This window comes from Carassius carassius, chromosome 44 (genome assembly GCF_963082965.1).
Source record: "Carassius carassius chromosome 44, fCarCar2.1, whole genome shotgun sequence".
In the NCBI taxonomy this organism is placed as follows: Eukaryota; Metazoa; Chordata; class Actinopteri; order Cypriniformes; family Cyprinidae; genus Carassius; species Carassius carassius.
The window spans coordinates 15,051,691-15,067,661 of NC_081798.1; the positions used below are offsets into that span (position 1 = coordinate 15,051,691).

Consider the following 15,971-nt stretch of genomic DNA (forward strand, 5'->3'; position numbering starts at 1 on the left):
ATTTACCTCAGATTTCATTTCAAGCGAATCTTCTGTGCCCTATTGTCTCGCGTTCTCAGCGATCATCTACGAGCAGTATACTCCTCTCCGCGGACGCGATGAGCTTCAAAAAGTGCAAAGACCCGTGTACCAGGTACATCGTTAAGGGGGACACTCATGACAGGTGCGTAGTTTGCCTAGGCTTACACCACGCACAGGAGGCGCTTAGCGGCCTTTCTTCATGCCCCCATTGCGATGGCCTGTGGCTCAGGGTGCTTCGCTCTAGGGTAGATGTGTTCTCCGATGTCGCCGTGTCTAACCCCCGCCACACCACTTCTGCAACTGCCGAGGCACCGCACGAGGTGATAGCTTGGGGTGACACGTGGGACATGGAGTTTGAGGACAGTTCAGCGATGGAAAATTATTCTCCACATCGCTCGCTCTCCCCTACCCTAATACACAGAAAAACTTTTGAACCTGTCGTCTTTTCCTGTGAGGATTTACGGCCCACACCGGAGGCATGTAGTGCCATCTCCTTCGGTTGTGACCGCCATGATGACGACGTTCTTTCCACTGCGGCCTCGGGGTCTGAGGACTTCGCGGCCGACACGAGCCCTCTCCCTCCTAGTGGACAGGAGAGGCGTGTTTCCCCCTCCTACAGTGAGCTGTTGGATGTGGTTTCCCGTGCAGTGGGTACATTGGGGCTGGAATGGGAGGTTGAGAAGGCCGAGGCCCAACCTTCTTCGAAGCTGGACGACCGTTTCCTAACTAGTCGGACACCTGCGCAGCCCCGGAGGCCTTTACCCTTTTTCCCGGATCTCCACCAGGAGGTTTCGAGGTCCTGGAAACAGCCGTTTTCGGCGCGCATCACGAACGCTGCGGCTGCGGATTTCGCCACCATTTCGGACATGGCGGGCCATGGCTATACAGCGATACCGCCGGTGGAAGAGACTCTCGCCGAACATCTTGCGCCTAATTCGGCCGCGGCGTGGAAGTCTCGCCCCCTCCTCCCCTCGAAGGCGGGTTCGAGTCACGTCTAGTTTAGTGGGGAAATCCTAAATGGCCGCTGGCCAAGCGGCTGCTTCGCTTCATTCTATGGCGGTCCTTCAGGCCTACCAAGCGGAGCTGTTAAAAGGATTGGATGAAGGGGAGGGCATTACACCTGAGGCGGTTAAGGAATTACGGCGAGCAACTTATTTGGCGCTTCGTGCTACCAAACATACTGCTCGAGCAGTGGGCCGTTCCATGGCTGGATTAATTACGGTTGAGCGCCACCTCTGGCTTAATCTCACCGATATAAAGGAAAAGGATAAATCTTTCCTCATGGATGCCCCTGTGTCTAAGGACGGTTTGTTTGGAGAGGCTGTCACTTCAACATACTGTTGGAGACCAGGACAACTAGAGCCCCAGATACAGATCCCCTGTAAAGACCTTGTCTCAGAGGAGCACCAGGACAAGACCACAGGAAACAAATGATTCTTCTGCACAATCTGACTTTGCTGCAGCCTGGAATTGAACTACTGGTTTCGTCTGGTCAGAGGAGAACTGGCCCCCCAACTGAGCCTGGTTTCTCCCAAGTTTTTTTTCTCCATTCTGTCACCGATGGAGTTTCGGTTCCTTGCCGCTGTCGCCTCTGGCTTGCTTAGTTGGGGACACTTCATCTACAGCGATATCATTGACTTGATTGCAAATAAATGCACAGACAAACTGAACAGAGATGACATAACTGAATGCAATGATGAACTGCCTTTAACTATAATTTTTGCATTATTGACACTGTTTTCCTAATGAATGTTGTTCAGTTGCTTTGACGCAATGTATTTTGTTTAAAGCGCTATATAAATAAAGGTGACATTGACATTGACATTGACTTCAGTGGTGGAGAAATTCAGAGCAGCGAAACAGCAATCAGCCGCTTTCCGCCAGCTGATTCCCCGCAGACCCAGAGAGGTTGAACGCCGTCAGGCGCCCGCGCGTTCTCGCTCAACCTCCTCTCACCGCCAGCGAATGCCCTCTCGGGAAGAGCCTTCACCTATGGCGCCCCCTCGCAAGGATTGGGGCCCTAGGGTTGTTCCACCGGCTCAACAATGCCAACGAAAAAGGTTGAAGTTCGACGGCCAATGCCTCTCGTTCTCGGGCACCGAACAGCAGCTCCTGATTTTTTCGCTGCCTGCCAGGGACTGTGCCCTCCGCTAGAGAGCGCTGTTGGACCGCTTTCGCGCATCCAACACTCTCATTGCAGTCCCCACGCTCAAACCCTGACTGTTTCGCCGCAAACAGCGCCTCGAACAGCATTGGAGCGAACTGTAACACCAATCGCTTCCCCAGACACTCTGCAGGATCCAGTTTTCAGAGCTCGAGGAGCTCTTCAAAGGGTCGTCATCGAACGGCCCGTCATGACGGCTCGCACAGCCGCCGCTATTTCGCTAGCGGCAGAGCTTGATGCTCAATCTGTTGGCCTAATTCCTGCCGTGGACACGTTTCAGGATTACGTACAACGAGATGCATCGACTGCTATGCATATACTTCCCCTGTGCACGAACACTGTGAGTTTTTCGTGCCCGGACATCTCTATGTGTGCAACAGCGTTGAAGGAAACGAACATTTTGAGACCGCTAATATTGTTTCGGGCCGCGTGGGAACGCTTGCCCGGCATTTCTCAATGGGTGTTACGCACAATTTGTCACGGATACACCATTCAGTTTCGGAAAGGCCTGCCCCCTTTCCGCGGAATTCTCTCCACGGTGATGAAACCGATGGACATGGCGGTGCTGAGACAGGAAATGTTAGCTCTACTGAGCAAAGGGGCTATAGAAGAAGTACACCCCTCTCAGATGGAGTCAGGGTTTTACAGCCGTTATTTTGTGGTACCAAAAAAGGACGGCGGATTACGACCCATTCTGGATTTACGCCGTCTGAATCTTGCACTCAGGTCGAGCAAATTCAAGATGTTGACGGTAAAGTCTATTTTGTCTCAGATTCAACCAAACGACTGGTTAGTCACGATCGATCTGAAGGATGCTTATTTTCATATTCAGATCATCGAGAGACACCGGAAGTTCCTCAGATTCGCTTTAGAGGGCAAAGCGTATCAGTACCGCGTTCTTCCCTTTGGCTTAGCGCTAGCTCCCCGTACGTTCTCAAAATGCATGGACGCAGCTCTGGCCCCGTTGCGGCTCCGAGGCGTCCGTGTGTTGAACTATCTGGACGATTGGCTGGTGTTAGCGCAATCTCAGACTCAAGCACACTCTCATCGGGATATTGTGCTGAATCATTTACACAGCCTGGGCTTACGCAACAAACTTCCAGAAAAGTGTGTTAGTCCCCTCTCAACGGATTACTTTTCTGGGAATAGAATTGGACTCTCGCGCGATGACAGCAAAGCTTTCTCTCCCGCGCGCTCAGTCGATTACGTCATGCGTTCAGCACTTCAGGGCGGGTCACAAAGTGACGGTGAGACTGTGCCTCAGACTGTTAGGTCTAATGGAGGCGGCGCTTCCCGTGATTCATCTGGGTTTGCTTTACATGCGCCCGTTTCAGTGGTGGACGAAACGACAGAATATTTCACCCTGTTGTCCTCCGCATCGAACGATCTCGGTGACGCGGAGGTGTGTGATGTCGTTAAAACGATGGATGTCAGCCGAATTTCTCCTCACCGGGGTTCGGCTGGGAATTTGTGCTTCCCGAGAGACTGTCACGACAGATGCGTCTTTGATCGGGTGGGGAGCTGTTTGTCATGGGCGCCCAGCCCACGGAGTGTGGACAGCGGCACAACGCAGCTGGCACATAAACAAATTGGAATTACTGGCGGTTTTTCTGGCTCTCCAGTATTTTTCGAGTCTACTGATCGGCTGTCATGTGCTTCTCAGAACGGACAACACTGCGGTCGTGGCTTATCTGAACCATCAGGGAGGATTGCGTTCTTGCCCCCTGTGCAGGCTGGCGAGACGTATTCTTCTTTGGTCTCACGACAGATTTCTGTCGATCCGGGCTGTTCACATCCCCGGACGACTGAACTTCGGAGCGGATTTACTATCCAGACAGGCTCTGGAACAGGGGGAATGGAGATTACACCCCCAAACGGTGAATCACCTATGGCAGATTTTCGGGGAAGTGAAAGTGGATTTATTTGCGTCGAGCACGACTATGCATTGCCGGCTATGGTTCTCCCTATGCCCTCCATCACCCCTGGGTCTGGATGCGCTAGCTCACAGCTGGCCCAGGACCAGTTTGTATGCGTTTCCCCCGATTCGTCTGATCCCAGCGGTATTATGCAGAATACGGCGGGACAGAGTGGGACAGCTGCTGCTGGTGGCTCCGCGATGGCACACACAGCCCTGGTTTCGGATCTCATCAATCTGTTAGAGGGCTCTCCTTGGGAGATTCCCCTCAGACGGGATTTATTATCGCAAGCACAGGGACGGATCTGGCATCCGAGGCCAGAACTGTGGAATCTGTGGGCGTGGCCTCTGAGCGGAGTGAATTGATATGTCCCGGTCTTTCTGCTGAAACTACCGAGACTATACTGAACTCTAGAGCAGTTTCTACGAGGCGCTTATATGCTTTCAAGTGGAAACTGTTTATGACATGGTGCGAAACTCATGATGTGGATTCAGTTTACTGCCCTGTGGCTTCAGTACTGGAGTTTCTTCAGGACCGTTTTTCGGATGGATTGACACCAGCCACCCTGAAGGTTTATGTGGCAGCTATCTCAGCTCACCATGAGTATATAGGTGGTGTCTCAGTGGGTCGTCATCCACTGGTTTCTCACTTTATACAGGGTGCGCGACGGTTGAGACCTTTCCGCCCTGTGCGAGTTCCTTCATGGGATTTATCCATTGCGTTACTGGGTTTGTCACGGCATCCGTTTGAGCCCCTGGAAACTGTATCGGATAAGCTCCTGACTCTGAAAGACACTTCTTCTCATGGCTTTATCCTCCCTCAAGAGAGTTGGGGATTTACAGACTCTCTCTGTCTCACCCTCGTGCATGGAGTTTGCACCAGGCTCTGTGAAAGTGTTGTTGCGACCTAGGCCTAATTATGTTCCTAAGGTCGCGTCTAATCCTTTTCATTTTCAGCAGGTGGTCCTGGAGGCTTTTTCTCCTCCTGCGGCAGAGTCTGGGGATCTAAGTCTTTGCCCTGTAAGAGCGTTAAAGACTTATGTGGATCGTACTGCCCCATGGCGTGAGTCTGACCAGCTGTTTGTCTGTTTTGGACATAAGAATAAAGGCCATGCAGTTACGAAACAGCGCATGTCCCATTGGCTGGTGGAGGCTATTTCCTTGGCCTATGAGGCGCGCGGGCTCGCTTCGCCCTTAGGAGTAAAAGGTCATTCCACGAGAGCAGTGGCTTCTTCTCAAGCCTTTCTCAGTGGATCTTCTATGGATGATATCTGTGCTGCGGCAGGCTGGTCCTCACCGAGCACTTTTATCAGGTCTTACAGTCTGGATGTGAGGATGGCTCCTGGCTCCCGGGTTCTCTCCGCTTGAGCAGATGCTTCCTTGGATCCAAGCTATCAGGTACGTCAGGCGTGATGGTATAGCGTTCCCATACGTGGTGACGTCACCGCAGCATCGAAGTGACCTATGAAAGGGAACATCTCGGTTACGTATGTAACCTTGGTTCCCTGAATAGGGAACGAGATGCTGCGGTTCTGGCCGTGCCATACCTTGATAGCTTTCTTCTTCTTCTTCGTCATGAAATCTGAGGTAAATGGCGCGCGGCACCAGGTATATATATGCTTACGCATGCTGAGCGGTGCCACGCGCTATTTAGCCAATAAGATTAGTGGGATGGTATAGGGCTTCAGACATTCGTCACACCGAAGGTGTTCCCATACGTGGTGACGTCACCGCAGCATCTCGTTCCCTATTCAGGGAACCAAGGTTACATACGTAACCGAGATGTTTTCCATCCTTCATTGTTTTTTACTACCACGTCTACATGTTCAGAGATGGAAATGCAGTTATTGATTCATCCTGAGATTTGTACTTCACCGGTTTATCAGGTGAGAGTTTTCTTGTTGCCTATTTTTTTTCCCTAAAATGTGAAATTAGATATTTACAATTTTTTTTTATTGTAAAACATAATTGTGCATATTCGACCATTTATTGCAATTTTGTTTCTAAAAATAAGGGTAACAAATACAATAAACGAAATAAAATAAAGACTTCATAAGTGGCATCAGCTTTGTTAGTTCCATAGTTACAGTGCATTCTAAATACACCCTCCCCCCATCTTTAACTAACTGAATAATCATTAAATGTATCGGTCAGTCTATGTCTCATGTCAGACAAAAGTTGTCTTTTCAAAGACTAAACAACCTTCAAATTTCAACATTAACCATTCACTGTATGCATTGTACAAATATATCCTTCACTGGTACTGCTATCACTTAGAATAAGCAGCCTGTATATAAGCTTTTTTTGTTTCTGTGATCAATGCAAATAAAAAGAAATCAATGCAGGTACAAGTATGTAATTAAGCCTGGAATCCAAGTTACTGAATATTTTAAACTTTACATTTAAATTTAGCATAACAAGTATTTGTCTAATCAGGTGAATTGTATTATTTGTGTCTAGGTATTTATTATTTTTTTATCAGAAGAGACTGTGGCTGTGGTCTCTTCTTTTTTTGTGTCACTACCAAGCAGTCAAGATCTTTCCACAGTTTCTCTGAAGATGTATAAATGCTAATGCATGTAGGCTGCAGAATGCATTCAGTGCAGACGTGCAGATGCTGTGGCATGATTTTGAACAGTAATTAGCTTGCTTGTTAGTTAAAAAAACAGTCAGTTTGCAACTTTTGCACCTAAAAGCAAGTCTAGTTTGTGACAAGAATGCAAATTTGAGAGGCCCTCAGTGTAGAACATGGTGATGAGCTCTGTTAATAAATAACTCAGAAAAGAACCAAACAATATCACACAGAACAATTTGCTAAGAAGCCAACCATTCTTTCCTAAAGGCCTTATACTGTATATACTTATATACTTGTCTTCATATTTTGCTTAAAACACTTGCAAATAACTTGCAAATTATGTGAATTAGGCAGATATATATATGAATAAGTAAAACCTCTTTTAGTGTTTACAGACTTGAAACATGCCATTTAAGACAAATAAAACATAATCACCCCCCTCAATTACATTAAAGCATTCATTATGTCGTCACTGATTCACATAATTTTAAATATGAAACCTTTCTTTTATAATAGTATGGCCACTTACCAATCTCCTAAAAGTTAGGCTGGTGTGTTTTGGGTTTTGACTAAATGATCATGGAATTGTCATTTTTTTTGTTTGTCTATTCATTAACCATTTTAAAATTAAAAGTGCTGTACCCCATGCCTTATTTCCGGACCCACAATCCCATCCAGAACATAATTATCAAGTCCCTTTTCCAAGATGTCTATATGGCCTCTCAGAATGTCATTGAGGCGGTGATCTTCACTCTAGGTAAACCTTGGGAACTCCATACAGGACCCGTGGGCAGTCCGGAGTGTGAGATATGCAATTTGTGTGATATCACAATAGATCCCTCCTGTGAGGACACAGACAATGAGGTGTTGCTCCTAGACACGTTCTTGATGTACTTGTACTCATGTGGAAGCTCCCAGTATGGAGTTTGCAATTTCCATCAACTCCATGAAAATGGAAAGCCCCCTGGTCTTTCAAAGTGATTATTCCGGAAGAAGTTCAACTCTCTGCAGTTCTGTCCAGATTGCATCGCTAGTCCTTTGGGAACGAAAGTCTCCATGGTGGAAGAGGGCCAAATGGTGTACAGTACTTCTTTGTTGCTGCACAACAGCGTAACGCAAAAATACGGTCGGATGTCCATTTCCGTATGCCGACTGGTTGCAATCGAAGACGGTTTTTACACTGATGTCAGAGGGTTGACGGTGTTACCTGATTTACGGCAGATGTACAGCATTGAGTACATCTACAGCTTCTACACGCAGGACTTTGTCTACTTCTTTTATGTCCAACGAGAGAAAACTGACTTGGATTTGTTGCCCATTCAGACAAGACTAGGCCGTCTGCCCTGCCAGGGGTGGGAGATTGTAAAATTGTTTTAGAATGTCGCTTTGAGCCTAAAAGGTGAAGGAGAAGCAATGGCAGCGAAACTTTCAAAGATGTGGTCTACAATGTGGTTCAAGCGACCCACTTTGGCAAGGCTGGACGGGAGCTCACCGGTGAGCTGGGTGCTGAAGAAGAGGATGATATCTTATATGGCGTATCTGCTGTAACCGATGACTCGGGCGTTCCCGAACATGATTCAGCACTTTGTGCTTCTCCAATGGATACGGTAAACACGGCAATAGATGATGGAGTGGAGGACTGTTGCAAGTCAGGACCACAGCAACTATCCATAGGTCTTTGCCATTTTCAACCCTGTGAGAGCTGCCCACATGACGTTGGTGAATTCTCTCAGTTTATTTAGTTTTTTTTGTTTGCAATCATCTGTTCATATTCTGTATGGTTTTGAACCATTAGCAGACATTGAAAATATGTAAATGCCACACTGTTTCTAACATCTAACTTGTGGATTGCATTTCTTGTCCATCATTCGCTTTGCTTGTTGGCCTTATTTTTTTGACTGTTCTGTCTGGTCCCTTTTCACTCTCTCATGTGGCATGGAATTGTTTTATGTTGAGACTTACCAAGCTTTCTAGTGGGAGCTGTGGTGCCATGCTCTCTTAACAAAAGCTTGAAGGTATTTTAATTGGCTCGCTTCTTGCTTTGTTCTTTTGATGTAAAATGGTTTGAGTGACCACAATGTGGGTCAAAAACCTTGTGTATTCTGTCTCCTGTCCTTGTGTTTAAGACTTCAAATCTTTCAATTTGAGAGTAAAAGTGTCACTGAAGGCATTACACTTCATCAAAAACTGTTTAGTCTGATTGAAGAAACTATTTAAAAACCTTTTGTAACCATTAACACATGAGACTCTGAGATTGGACACTCTGAAACTTAGTAAGTTTTATTGTGCCTGTGGCACACGCACACAAAATACCAAAACATTTATGCAGGAAATGAAAGCATCTGTTGTAGTCCAATTGAATAGCTGGGAATAACAAAGTTGCAAAACCGTTTGATCCCTGTAGGAAAGTCTAACCATTGTGACCCAAAAAAGAGGTTATGCAGAGTTCTACGTTTTTGGAAACCTTAAAAGACCTTAAGGGTATATGAATGGCTTAATATAAGTCTGTGATTATCATTCAGGTTTAGGTATATGAAGCTGCTTTTGCTTTATACTTGCTGAAAATGTTTTCTTTAGGCTGTGCTTGTTCTGAGTCTGATTGCCTGAGACTTCACTCATAACTAGGAAATGATTTAAAACTTGCCTCAGACTTGCAAAAGAATGAGCCATGCTTGACCCTATTATACCAACACTAAAAACCAAAATTTTTTGATGCTTTCATCATTTTGAGTTTAACAGGAACAAGTTGTTTAAGCAGCCTGTGCGTTTGTTCTATTTGTGTGTGTGTGTGTGTGTGTGTTTAACAGCTTTGAAGCTTTTGCTACATCACCTCTGTTATGAATTTCATATTCAAGCTTACAGTAGTTCTGTGAGATTATCTAAACAGCTTAAATCTAATGTTCCCCTGCTCTGTACTGCAGCAGGATTCTCAGAAAACAATCTCAACCACTTACAGGATGAGTTTTCTTTCATTACCTCAAGCGTTAGAAGTCTGATTTTGAGTTTTGTGAATATACAGGATTACAGGAAGGTAGGCTATTTGAACATTAAAAAAGTTAATGGAAAAATGATGCTCTTGTAAGGCAAAGTGGTCTAGAGGAACATTTTCTGGCATGCAGCAGCTAGATCCCTTTTTAGCTCCACTGAAGTGTCAAAGAAACTTGAAAGAAAGCACTGGGTTCATGCTTGTAGTATGTATTCTTAAACTTTCATGAGTATATGTATTATGTAAGTATGCTAAATACTTTCTCAAAATGAGCTCTTTTGTGTGTGACAAGCTGTATAAATGTGGTTCAGATTGTGTTCAGATGGGAATTAGCTACTTCGGCCATCTAAACAATGTGAATGTCCCGGAAATCTCAGGGGTGTGATTGCGAATTTGCGAGTTTGCTGCCATAAAAGCAGAGTTTACAGTGTGTATGTGTGTATGAGTGTGTGTTTGTGCAGTTAAAAGAATAAGGTTTTCCATTTAGGTCAGGGTTTTTGGGAAATGTGTAGAAAATGAGAAAATGTCATTGTTGAGATTCCAATGAGAGACACTCACCAGACCACTCATTTTCACAAGTGCAGCTGTGTTTATTATTATTATTAGTATTAAAAAATAATCTGCAAATTTAGAACTCCTCTAATTTGTATTAAATCAGTCTACTGTACAGTACATGCAGAAATGAAAAAGATTATTCAAGTGTTTCCACACTGGAAATGCATTTGTGCATTTGTCTTTAAAAAAAAAAAATAATAATTCTACGGAGCCCTGCACATGACATGCAGGAAAAAATTGTTGGCTAACGCGATTACTGTGTGCACGATTTAGCAAATCGAGGGAACGCAATAGTAAATCGAGCGAATGCAATAGTAATCGTGTGCACATTTTAGTACAGTGAGGGAACGAATTAGTAAATCGTGCGCACAATTTATTTATTTTTTCTTGCATGTCATGTGCAGGGCTCCATATAATTCAGACTAAAACATCAGTCTTGACCAGTTAGCCCCACTTTATAAGGAAAGTTCACAATCAGAGCCAAATCACATTTTCCTAGGTCCATGATTTAGTTAGTCAAGGGTTGTGTGGATGTCTTTTGTCTGAGAGACTGATAAATTGGAGAGAGCGACATGTGATAGTTTCAGCAGATCAGCGTAGAACCACAGACCACTGCAGTACTGAAGTACCCAAATGAGAGCTTGGGTCCTTTAATATATAAAAAACATTGTCCACATATTTCACTAAAATGTATTTTCTTCTTAGCTCTAGAAAACTAAACTAAAAATGAAAACATAACTTTAATAAAGCAGTGCAATATTGATTATTTTATTGCATATGTAGATCAGAGCATGGAGCACAATATGAGCTGCATAGATCAGCCCACCCTGGTGTCTCAGCCGTACCTCTTCAACAGAGAGATGAGAGGAGTTTTTAAGAGGTGATTTTTTTTTTTTTTTTTTTTTTTACAGAAGGTTCCAAACATCACTGAGGTCCAGCCCAACTATGGGCCTGTGAACGGAGGAACTCTCATCACTATCGCAGGTCCTTAAATGGACTCTGGGAAGAACAGGAAAGTTACACTTGATGGAGAAACATGTCCAATCCAAAGGTGTGTGTGTATTCATTATATCAATGCTCTTCAAATGGGAGGCCTGTGATGAAACTGCAGAGGGTCTGCTAATTGTATCAATGTAACTGTATTAAAATTATGTAAACTGTTGTTTAAAAGTTTGGGGTTGGTTAGATTGTTTATGTTTTTGAAAGAATCTCTTATACTCACCCAGGCTTTATTTATTTGGGGGAAAATAAATTTAAAAAAGTGTATGAAGTGACCCCTATTTAAATTTTCAGCTCTGTTAATTTTCTGTGATTATAAATGTAGTGTTTGTGTTCTAAAGGGAATGTTGTTCTACTTACAGTGTGTCTGTGGTAAGAGGAAACCTGTCCTCCATCATATGTCTCTCTCAGCCTGTGACGGAGGTGAAAGATGTGGTGCTCCGTGTCTACATCGATAAGTCCCGTGTGGAGACCACCAAAGTCTTCCGCTACAAGAAGACCCCTGAGATTCTTGCTGTGCTGCCTGATTGCAGCTTTGATGGCTTTTACATTTCAGTCTGATCTCAGTTTGAGCTGCATGTTTTCAAATTATTGTACCTTATTTTTTTAGTTTAAGGTCATATATTTAATGTTGGGTGATTCTGTCTACTCTCTTTAATAACCACAACAACACTACAAAGGTTTATATAACTTCACAACAGTCTCAGTTCTTCTACTGAGAGCTGTTATCATGAATTAAAGATTAAAGTGTCTTAAATCAGTACAAATTTAGCATTTACCAGTTTCTGGTAAAAAAAAAAATTCTTCTTTCACATTTGCTTCATACTGTTGTTCCCTGAAGGAGTGCAGAGCGAAAGCAAAACCCACCCGTATGGAGTGCATCACCCCGTCTTCCATCGAGATGAGACAGAAGAGGGTGAGCTCTTTTTTTTTTTGACATTGACGGAGTGCTCGGCCTGTGGACACAAGACTTCTCCTACCACCCCTATGACAGACCCATCCCGTTTGAGACTGAAAGTCACACACTGAGAGACTCTACCCCGGGTATGATGAAAGTGTCCTTGCACGTATGTAGATACATCCATGAGTACAATCCCATTATTGCATTGCTGCACTTTTTCACTTTTAATCATCTTTCTCAGAAAACATTTCAAATCCTTTTCTTCCTCATGACGCAGCACCATAAGTTGAACCTTGTGAGCTCCTGCATGTCATTCACCATGACAGTTGGAGATGTTGACTGTGGTGCTAAAGTTTTAGATAATGAGATCACATGCAGGATCCCTAATAATCTAAAAAAAAACATTCCCAGTGACGATTTACCTGTGAAGGTGAGTGTTTGAAAGTGTGTATAGATAAATGCAGTAAAATACCTCGTCTTTAGCCAAAGCAAATTAGTTGCATAATTCAAGCTCACAAGGATGTCAGTATAAGCTAATGGAGACACACATAATGTTGGTGGCAGGCTGGTGGTTGGTGGCAGACTTTGGAATGGCTCGTGATGTGCTGGAGAAGGAGTACTACAGTGTCCAGGACCACAGGAAAGCCAAATTACCCGTCAAATGGATGGCCATTGAAAGCCTGCAGACACAGAAGTTCACAGCCAAGTCAGATGTGGTGAGCAACATGTTTACTTCAACCAATGGATTAAATGTAGGATTTGTCATATGATCTTCTCATCACTTTTTTATTTTGTCTTTTACTGTAGTGGTCTTTTTGGAGTTTTAATGTGGGAGATGCTCACACGAGGAGCCAGTCCGTATCCTGAAGTTGACCCATATGACATAACACATTACCTTCTAAAGGACCGAAGTTTTTGCATTTTCTTTTGCGATATGTATTTATGCTCCAACTTACTCTTCTCAGTTAAATCAAAATGGTTGACCTAAAAGAGAGAAAGTAGAAAGCATGAAAACCAAATGGAGTAGAAAGTAGAAAGTTTGGTTGATTGAAAGAGGGCGGTTCAGTTCTCTAGAAGGTTTTCCTTTCATTTGTTTTTGGAAACTGTTTCACAGCAGAACAGAGAGAGGGACATGGCCTTTTGAAAATGCAATGGCTTTAAGTATCTGTCAGTAAGTTCAGTGTTTTTCCACCATTTGAGGTTCAGAGGATTTAGAGCTTACTCAGTAATCAGAGCAGTGGAAAAGGTCAATTGAAAGGTTATTGTGAATGTCCCTTCAATTATCCAACACCTCAAGCACGGCCCAGTGAGTTAATCATCATTCTCTCTCAGACAGTTGGAAACATTTAAAAACCATAGTGACACTACAAAACTTTGTAAACCTTGAGAAACTTTCAGCAACGACTAAGCAAGCTTTTAGCTTTTAGCCAGAGTTGTTGCTATGAAAAATATATTGTGGAATGTTTTAAAAGAGATTTATATTTTTTCTATATATTTTTTTCTTTCTTTTATTGAATAAGACTGCATTAAATTGATCAATGTTGACAGTAAAGACTTTTATAATGGTACGACATTTCTATTTCAAACATGCTGTTCTTCTGAACTTTCTGGTAATCAAAGAATCCTGAAAAAAATTATTAAGTAACACAACTGTTTTCAACATTGATAACAATAGTAATGATTCTTGAGCACCAAATCAGCATATTAGGCCGTTTACACTAAAACAGTGTTTTGAAATGAAAATGATCCTCGTCTACACCGGCGTTTTTACTGCGTTTCAGAAATGATCTCCGTCCACACTACACAACCGAAAACGCATGTCACATGACCATTCATTCAAGTACAACCATAAATATGCCTCATTTTATTGTTTATACGGTTGTCAAAGATACGCAGAGTGTACTTTTTTTCAAGTCTCCATTTTGGTCCATTTACACTGAAAAATAACCCCAGAGTTTTCAAACTAAAATGGGAACTACTGCGTTTTCGAATTCTCAAACAACAGCTGTCATATAAAAAATAATAATGCATTAACTCATACCATGGTGTATCACAGGATATCACAGACTGTTGTTTTGAACATAAATCATGACACCTCCACATTTCTTCTTTGTAAAGCTTTAGAAACTCTGGAATACATTAAAAACAAAAAAAAAGTGCACAATGACTCAGAGTGTAGCAACAGGATGTGGAAACATGAGCGGTGGTGAGGTTCAGCAATGGAAACTGTGAATGTGTGTGACTCAAGTTCATTATGTCTGATTTATGAACACAGTATGACACTGCCAGTCACTTTTCAGTAGATTACCCAACTGAGAGATGACTGACCATTACCTCTGTATCTATAGATTCACCATTATGTTACAGTGTTGGGACCCTGACCCTGTGAGGAGGCTAACTTTGTCCACACTAGTGTCCGCTGTGATGAGCATTCTGTCCAGCCTGGAGGGGGAGCACTTCATCAGCCTGAAGGTTACATGTCAATCTTAACCAGCCCCGTCCCTACCCCGCCCTAACAGACTCTGCCGACGAACATGATTCATCAGATGCCGCTGATGAAGGCTCAGTCTCTAGCTGAATGGCCAGGGGGCCTTGTTGACAAAAAAGAGACTAGGTTTGAAATGCCAGAATACTATTTTAACAAGACTATTTTAAAATAAATAGTTCATCCTTTACTCAGTCTTAGGCCAATTCAAGATGTAGATGAGATTATTTAATCATCGTGTATCAGCTCTTTGGACTCATTCTGACGGCACCCATTCACTGCAGAGGGTTTACTCGTGTATCTTGTGATTCGGGTTATTCATATGTAGTTCATATGACATTTTATGTGTTGCATATAACAGACACAACACTTGCTATAGAGTCAATACAGTCTAAACTACTGTAATTTGTCATGGCTGTGCTTTAGTTACTATACTGCTGGCCTTGTATAGTACTGTATGTGCTGTATTTTCCAACACAAAGCATTTACTCCCAGTAGAAATCTACCGTTCATGAAGTTTTCAGTTTTGTGAGATACCTGTGCATAACTTTTCAATCAAGTCAAGAGTGACAGCACTGAAAGTACATACACATTTATGTTCAAATACTGAAAAGTCCTGGTCTGCACCACTTGAAGATATTAGTAATCAGTGAGCCTATACTTGGTATTGTGATTATATCAGATGCTTGTGCAGAAAAAGGATTCAGTGCACAATGTTTGGGATGAGTCAACGCTGAAAGGTGTTGAACTGAATAAATCACTGTGCTGCAGTTATAGCCTGTAGAAATGAGTGAGAATTTAATATCTGTGACGCACATCCCTAAATAAATCCCGATTTTACCAAAGGTGCCAGTTTCACTGTGTGCTTGAATATTCTTGGGTAATACCACCAGCCGGCAATATGACTAATGTAGCTTGTCTTTCTGAATAATACATTAACGCATTAATGGAAAATATTCTAATTAGCAAAATTAGTCTCAATTAGTATTTAGTTGCAATTAATGAAATTATTTATTAACATGGGTATGTCATTTTCATATATTATGTAAGGAAGTTCTGTATTTTTTTGTATCTGGTGGACTTTTGAAAACTAAAAAAATAAAATCAGTTTTGTTCTAATGTAATGACACCAGGTCTACATATTGACATTTTATTGAAATATTAAAATTGTACATTATTTTTGTGGCGGGATTTTTGGGAGTAAAATATAACTCCGTCATGACTGACATTAGATTTGTCCCTGCATATTAACCTGGGATAGCAATAAGTATTTTAACATCACAAAAAAACACAAACTGTACATTTGAGCTTGAGCTATAGATGAACACTAGGGGTCAGTAAAAGCCCTTTCATAAATGAGCAAATATTAA

The 15,971-nt window shown here is 43.0% G+C and overlaps 1 pseudogene; it reads left to right on the forward strand.

The window, feature by feature from the left end:
* The first annotated feature begins 7,192 nt into the window (after nucleotides 1-7,192).
* LOC132126228 (macrophage-stimulating protein receptor-like) lies at nucleotides 7,193-14,694 on the forward strand (annotated as a pseudogene).
* Nucleotides 14,695-15,971: the final 1,277 nt, after the last annotated feature.